General features: G+C 42.3%; 1 non-coding gene across 1 annotated transcript; it reads right to left on the reverse strand.

The window, feature by feature from the left end:
- Positions 1–6,105: 6,105 nt before the first annotated feature.
- Positions 6,106–6,178, reverse strand: Trnam-cau. The gene has a single exon. It is a non-coding gene; the product is annotated as a tRNA-Met (tRNA).
- Positions 6,179–7,969: the final 1,791 nt, after the last annotated feature.

Raw genomic sequence — 7,969 nt, forward strand, 5'->3', positions numbered from 1 at the left:
AAATGCAGGATTCTAAGTATTAGAAAAGTGGCTGGCACATTCACCTAAGGTTTGAGGATAAGCATTTGTTTCCAGTACAATAGGGTAATTGATTGTCTTTAGCATTCTTTGGCTAGCTTATGACCTCTTATCGTTGCTTTTGTTTCTTGGGCTTAAAATACCTTTAATAGAAATATTTCAAGTTTCTGTAGTATTTGGGACTCTGTAGAATATAATTATTTTATTGCTAATCACAGTCCTCTGGTTTTGATGTAATTTGTTCAGTGAACCCCTGAATTCCATGGGGTATTAGTGTTTAGAGTCATGAAATTGATACCTTACATGTGGCTGTAAGCTTATAATCTGATAGTTGTTTGGTAATCATAATCTTTGGGACTGTGAATTTCGCTCAGCATAGAATCTGGTTCCAGTGATTTTCCTTTAAAGAAACAGGTTGTGTCGGTTTTAATCTGACATGTTCTAGTAATTTTTATAAATAACTTTAGTACCATAAAAATTTGTCCATTGTGATAAACACACACAAAATGAGTATTTTTCTTCTTGTGGAATATCATGCCTATTATTAGCAAAAGTTTGATACTTGTGACACTTAAAATAATACTGGGTATGTGACAACGGCAGTAAAAAATAGTCATTGTGGCTGCTCTTTGGTCAGTAGAGAGACCATGGAGAAAGAGACACGGTTTAAAACATTAGTAGGTTGGTGACTTACCCTTCCTTCAGCCTGTCTCACTGTAATTGTCTATAGTCACTAAGTAAACTAACACTGGACCATTCCTCAAACAGAACTTTGGGGATGTAAAGCAGGCCTGAGGCCTGTTAACTATGGTGAGAAGGTATTGGTATTACATAGCATAACCTGAGGTTGGAGAGGACCACTTGGGAGCCTGTAGCCAAAGCTAGAAGGTAACTTCTGGGATGGATGGAGGTTCCCTTGAAGCAGTGCCAACCCAAATCTACCTCAGGTAAGTAGCTAGGTTTCAGACCAAATGAGATAAATTATATTCCATCCATGTACTCCTCTATGCTTTATTGCTTTTGTTTACCTTTAATTCTTAAATAAACATTTGTTCTGAAAGAAATTTTGTCTCCTCTGTACTATGAGAAATTATCAAGTCCCCTGCATTTACATTGGGATATACTACTCAATGATGCAATGTGTAGGTGGAAGCCATAATCATTAGACAAGGACAAAAAACAACCACATTCTTTGCCAAAATATTACAAGGAAGATCCCTGGCAAGTTGCTAATATTCTTCTTCTCTGAAACCTGAGCTTAGTTCCCACAGTCTGCATAGCTCTCAGCACTACCGTCTTCCAGGCTCCTAATATGATGGGCCATCAAGCTCTGCTTACAGACTTCATCTGCTTTTCTATTCCAAAATCCCAAAGTCCTGCTACATTCCTTCAAGAAAACCACAAGGTCAGGTCTGTCACAGTAATAGCCCACTTCCCGGGTTCTGTTTTAGTTACCTTTCCATTATTATGATAGCACACCGTGACTACAGCAACTTACAAAGAAAGTTTGATTTACAGTTTCAGAGGCGTAAGAGTCCCTGATGGTGGAGGCAAGGAACAGCTGAAAGCTCACATCTTGACACACAGTCACAAGGCAGAGACAGCTAACAGGGAATCACAAGTCTTTTGAAACCTCAGAGCCCACTCTGAGTGGCACATACCTGTTCCAATGAGTTCACACTTCCTAAACTTTCCCAAAGAGTTCTGCCAACTGGGGAGTAAATATTCAAATAAATGGGCCTACAGAGGCCATTCTCCTTCAAACCACCACAGCCGAGATAACCCGAATGTGGGTCCCCAGTACCCGTGTAAAATTCAGGCACAGTGGGGCTTTTGATCCTGTGCTGGGGAAGCAGAGAAAAGAGAATCCCAGGATCTCACTGGCCAGCCAGTCTAGCCAAACTGGTAAGCTCCAGGTTCAGTGAGAGACCTTGTCCCAAAATTTAGACAGATTGAGAACACTCAACAGTTATTTCCAGCCTCTGCATATGGACATGTACAAAGTTGAGTGGGAATAAGGTGGGTGGGTGGTGGCACGTGTCTTTAATCCCAGCGCTCGAGCAGAGACATGCAGATAAGGGAAAAACCTAATAAAAAGCTCTGCTTCACTAGTTTGGGTCCTCTAGAAGAGCAGTATGAATCATTTCTTCAATGCCCAGTTTGCTCATTTTATTTTTGGTTGGGAGCCAGACTTGAATAGCTGAGCCATCTCTCCAGCCTCTGTTTGCTTATTTTAAAGGAGGAATTTGGTTTGTTTGATTTGCTGCTGAGGGTTCTGATTTCCTTATATATTGAGGGTAGTGATCAAATGAATACTTTGCCAATGTTTTTCTTCCATTCTGCAGGCTCTCTTCAAAGATTACGTTCCTTGTGAAGAAGACTTAGTTTAAAATAATGCCATTTGTCTAGTTTTGCTTTTTTACCTCTACTTGTGGGGTCTTATAAAATTGCCTATTCCTCTGTCTTGAAATGTTTCCAGTGTTTTGTTTTGTTTTGTTGTTCCATGTACTTACATAGTTAGGTTAATTTAACTCTTAGAATTCTTGTGGCTTTTTGTACCTGGTAACGGATAGGGATCTCGTTTCATACTTCCGCATGTCGACATCCACAGTTTATTTTGGAATTTGTTCTTCCTAAATTGAGCAAAGTTAAATCGGTTTTAAAAGCTCTCCTGTTGATTCCCCCCTTTTTTTTCTCTTTTAACTTTTCCATGTGGGTTTCATATTAATCTCTACCTCCCCCTCCCTGCTTCCCAGGACCATGGGAAAGGATATGAGGCCCAACCACATGGTGCCCCACCAGCTCCAGGCTCCTCTGAAAGCTTTCCTAGATACCTTCTTTTTATAATTGTTTTACCACCGTGTGTGTGTGTGTGTGTGTGTGTGTGTGTGTGTGTGTGTGTGTGTGTGCGCACACGCGCTAGCGCGCGCGCGTGCGCGCACAAACCCACCACAGTGCATATGTGGAAATCAGAAGACAATTTTCAGGCGTGTTTTCTCTCCTTCCACCTTCAGGGTCCTTGAAATCAAACTCAGGTTGTTAACATTAGCATTGAGTTTCTTTACTTGCTGAGCCATCTCACTGACCCATTGCTAAATTTATTCTTGATGGCCTTTTCCCCTCCTTTAATCTCTCTGCCTTCTTGCCTCTGTCATTTCTCAAAAGAAATTAGCTATTAACCTCCTGAAAATGTGTTTTACTAAATTAATTGCTTCTTTTTTGCTGCCTTTAAAATTGTTTGTATTTGCTCCTTGGTGTTGTATTGTAATGAGTCTTATAGCTCTTTGAACTTATACTGCTCGGAGTTTGTTGAGATTCTTGGATGTGACTGTCCATGAATTTTGTCAAGTTTGAGAAGTTTTCAGCATTAGTTCTTCAAATATCACTCCTGTCCATCCCAATCCTCCTTCAGCTTCTCTCATAAAGAGTGGCAGCTCACCTGCCACTAGCCATAGGCCACCTAGGCTCTGCTTTCTGCTCTTGGGAGAGTTTGTTTTTTCCTACTTTCTGCTTGTTTCTAAAGGATTCTGTCAAATGACAAGAACTTAGAGTCTCCTAGTTTTCCATCTTACTCCAAAGGTTTCTTATATAGCAATTGAGATCCTGGCAGGGAGATGTTTCTATGCTGATTTTTAAAAATTCAACATAAATGAAGAACTTTACTTCTTCAGCTGAAGAACAGTGTTTTTAAATTAATAATAATAAAAGTCCCACAAAACATTTCAAATTGCCAGGTCATTAGTGATTTGTTCATCAAAACAAATTGTAGAAACTAAGAACTGGAGGGAAAAAAAATAGGGGAAGAAAGCCGGAAAACATACTTGGTGTCTCTTCTTTTTGGAAAACAACTGAATAGAAACTCATCATTCAGCCAAAACTCTAGGTCTACAAACAGTTCTGTTCACACACTTGGATACAATGATAGCTCGTGGCTTTAATTTACTTGAAAGTACTTAACCGACTCTTGGCCTATGAGGGAAATTGTCTCCTAACATTTTTTTTTTTACAAGAAAGGAGTAGCTCTTCTCAAAACAGGCATGACTGCTATACTCTCTTTATATCTCAGAGGTAATACATTTTTTAAATTGCTAGAACATATATCTTCAAAGTCAGTGGGCTAAACACTGGCAGTATGATGATGATGCTTCTGCCATTTCACAAGTCTACAGATCAAGTCTAGTCCAAGTCTCTCTCAGTTATAACTGGGGTGATGTTGACTGTATGTGTTCCATCAGGAGAATCCTATTTCTTCTCTTTCTGTCTTCTATTGTAGCCCTCTTTCACCATTTTCAAAGCTAGCACTGAAAGACCAGTTCCTTCTCTCATACACCTCTAAATCTCCTGCCATTGAATGACTTTGGATAATATCAGGGAGAGGTTCTCCATTTCTATTGACTCCTGTGATTCTATTGGGCTGACCTGGGTAATACCATATAATCTCTCTGTGGTGATTAGAGTGAGGAATGTCCCATCTTAGGCTTCTTTGAAGACTTGGTTCCAGTGGGTGGAGCTGTTTGCAGAAGTGGTGCTGCTTTGCTGGAAGTGTCAAGGGTCACTTTGAGACTTTACAGACTCACCGGACCCCAGTTCTCTGCAGTTACCTGTGATTTCTGCGCTTCCTGCTTTTCCAGCCATGCCTGTGGCTTGCTTGCCAGCCTCCCACCATTTTAGCCTGTTAGAAGCTTACGCTAAATTAAACTGAAAGACCTGAGGCTATCATGCTTCAGGCTGAATACCCGGGTGACGTCCGAGCTCAATAACCAGACAGCTGGATGCAAACCGCAAGAGGTTTATTGTTTACACAGGCATCTTTGGGCGATTCAGCAGCCTTAGCTAACTGAACGCGCTGGGCTTTAGGACAGTTTTCTTTTTATATACATAATTTGGCAAGCAAAGCAATAAGGGTATTGTAAAAAGCTGGGCCACTGCAGGTACAGATCTGGGCAAGCAATAGGGGTATTGTAAGAACTCGTACATCCTTCCTGGAGAAATCACAAGGTCAAGATTAAATTTATCTTAACAGCCTGCCAGTGTCCTCTCTGGACCAGATGTTCTTTTTAATCAGACCTTGTTCCCTGTCTAGGGGAACTTGAGGAATTTTCCACTGAGGCAACCTTCTGAGTCTCAAAAAGCAGGGTGGGGGAGTGGGGGGTGGGAGGGTGAGGGGCTGGGGGGTGGGGATTGAGGTTTTTCAAAACTCTCTTCCGGATTCTGTGACCCTAACACATCTACAGAGTCATGTTCCCGTGCAAGGCAACTCCTCAGTGGTTCCAAGAACTCAGACCTGAGGATCCCTTTGGGAAGGGAGTTTACAATGTGTAAAATAGGAAATTGTGTTTTTTTCCTGTCTTTCTTCTGAAAACTATGTTTCCCATGAAATTCCAGGAAGGTCAGGTAACGTTAATGGAAGATTTACAATGCAGCCTGAAAAGTATTAAAGTGTGTGTACAATTTCAGATGAGGTGACACCTGGAAGACAGGATTTACAATTAATTATTTAAAGGGTAGGAATTTAACTGAACACCTGCTTTGTCTGCTTTATTGGAGCTATTCTGAAGTGAGTCGGTTTTGTTTTTGTTTTTTTGAGAGCTGACTAAGTAAGAGCAGTTTGGGCACTATCTCAGCGGCACCATACCTGGTTTCTACCTTACTCCCAGTCCCACCCTCAAGAGACACAGATATTTTTATCCTGTATCATTTTTGGCCATCGTTGAAGACAGCGTGCTTCTCGGGGTCAGACCTCTCTCTTGAACTACTCTCCTACGGGTCCCCTGCGGGTCAGGACCACCTTAGGACAACAGAAGCTTTTCAGTCCCCCCCCCCCCACACACATCTACCTGACTCCGGGCCAATGTACTTACAACCTGGCTTAGCCTATTTCCCAGTTCAGCTATCCCAGCCTTCTAACCCATGCACAAAATTGACTTGTGGTCGCTCGGTAAGTACCAAACACCAGGAAACCGGAGTTCGGCATCTTAGAGCGGGACCGAAATTCTGTGGATCTACTGGAGGACAATTCCATTTACTTAACTTCCAAGTAGCCTCTGTTATCCATAGTTCTGAGTTCTATAAAGAGGAAATAAAACATGCCCTCTCTGAGGCTCGAACTCAGGACCTTCAGATTATGAGACTGACGCGCTGCCTACTGCGCTAAGATGGCGTCCACAGTTTGCACTTGGTTATATCTTACAGGACGGATTCAGTGTCTTCTGTTCGGCGTCTGTTCCCAGCGTCAGCCCTCGAATCTGAGCATTTCGAAGTGTTGTGGTTTAAGGTGGGGATATTTTCAAGAGAACCAACACGAACTCTCTTAGCCCTGGGTTCTTGGAGAGCCTCACAGGCCCTGAAACCATGATGCAGGGCTGAACAAGGGGTGCCTAGTCTCTTCTACTTGACATATTACTTTGTTACTTCATTGTTCTCAGTCTTGTTCCCTCTGGGATTCAACCCTACCCTGCCGTAACATTGCCTGTCACCGAATACGTAAAAGTAGAAACAGCTCACATAAAATTCTGGGGGACAGGTGTGCCGGGCCGGCCGTTCATGCAAACTTGCAGGTCTAACCATTTTGTCCTGGATAAGCTCACAAAAATGTCACACAATGAGTCTAGTGTGGCGTCTCTTGTTGGTTTTGTTCCTTCTTTTCCACCTCCGTGACCCTCACATCTATTAATTATCTTACTGACATTATTTCACTCAACCTATTTTTTCATAAGCCTGTTTATCATTATTCTAATCTTACTGAGAAAGCTGGGGCTCAGTAGAACGAATCACGGCCTGGTGATTGACAAAACCAGACAAGAAACAAATCAGGGCTCAGCTTTATTTTTTTTTTTTTTAATTTCATACAGGTTGTCCTAGTTAGGGTTATCTCTGCTGTGAGGAAACATCTTGACCAAAGCAACTTTGGCGGGAAGAGTTTATGCTTTCACATCACTGTTCATCAGCAAAGGAAGTCAGGAAAGAACTGAAGCAGGGCAGAAACCTGGAGGCAGGGGCTGATGCAGAGGCCATGGAGGAGTGCTGCTTACTGGCTTGATCCCCAGGGCTTCCTTAGCTTGTTTTCTAATAGAACCTAGGATTGCCTGCCCTGGAGTAACCCCACCCACAATGTGCTGAGCTCTTTACCCCAGCAGTCACTAATTTAAAAATGCTCTACAGGCTTGCCTACAGCCTGATTTTATGGAGATATTTTCTGAACTGAGGTTCCTTCCTCTCCAACGACTCTAGCTTGTGTCAAGGTGACATAATCCAGCCAGCTTACAATGTACTTTCATTATATTCCCTGCCCATTCTTTCTTTCCTCCTTTCCCTGCCACAAATCTCACTCCTAATCCCATGAGTTCATGAAAGTGACACTCAATCGTTGTTGTTTTCCAGGAGAAAAACTTCTGTTCGTGTGTCAACATAGATCCAAAAGACCTCCCAGAGCAAAGAAAAACAAAAACCACGTGGCAGATCCACACTGCTTGACCTAGAGGCCAGTTGCCTCCTCCTCCCCTGTCTCTACTTGTCTTTTACTAGGCCTCATACTCTGCCTAGAACTCCACACAGTTTGTCAACAGTCAAGGGCCAAGGTAGTAGAGAAGTGCGGAGCTCAGTGGCTTGCAAAGCTGTTTCTCACCAAAGCTGAAACAGTCATTTTCTCTGATCATAGCTAACATCACGGTAGGGGCTTTATCAAGATTTATGAAATAGCAAAGTCAGTCTGGTCTACATAGCAAGCTCCAAGATAGCCAGGATGACAGAAAGACCCAATATTAAGTAAAACACACCAAAAAGGATTTGTGGGATGAAGAAATGCTAGCCAGGTAATTTAGAAACTATGAAAGGGAATGCAGTTTTAGAAGACCAAAATAGGTGGAGAGAGCCAGGGTCTGAAATACTGTTGTCTGAGAAAGAAATGTTACTAGGGAAGAATGACAGTGCATTGTCCTCAGAGTGACAGGAG

This window comes from Mesocricetus auratus, unplaced genomic scaffold, assembly GCF_017639785.1.
Source record: "Mesocricetus auratus isolate SY011 unplaced genomic scaffold, BCM_Maur_2.0 Super-Scaffold_100013, whole genome shotgun sequence".
NCBI lineage: Eukaryota > Metazoa > Chordata > Mammalia > Rodentia > Cricetidae > Mesocricetus > Mesocricetus auratus.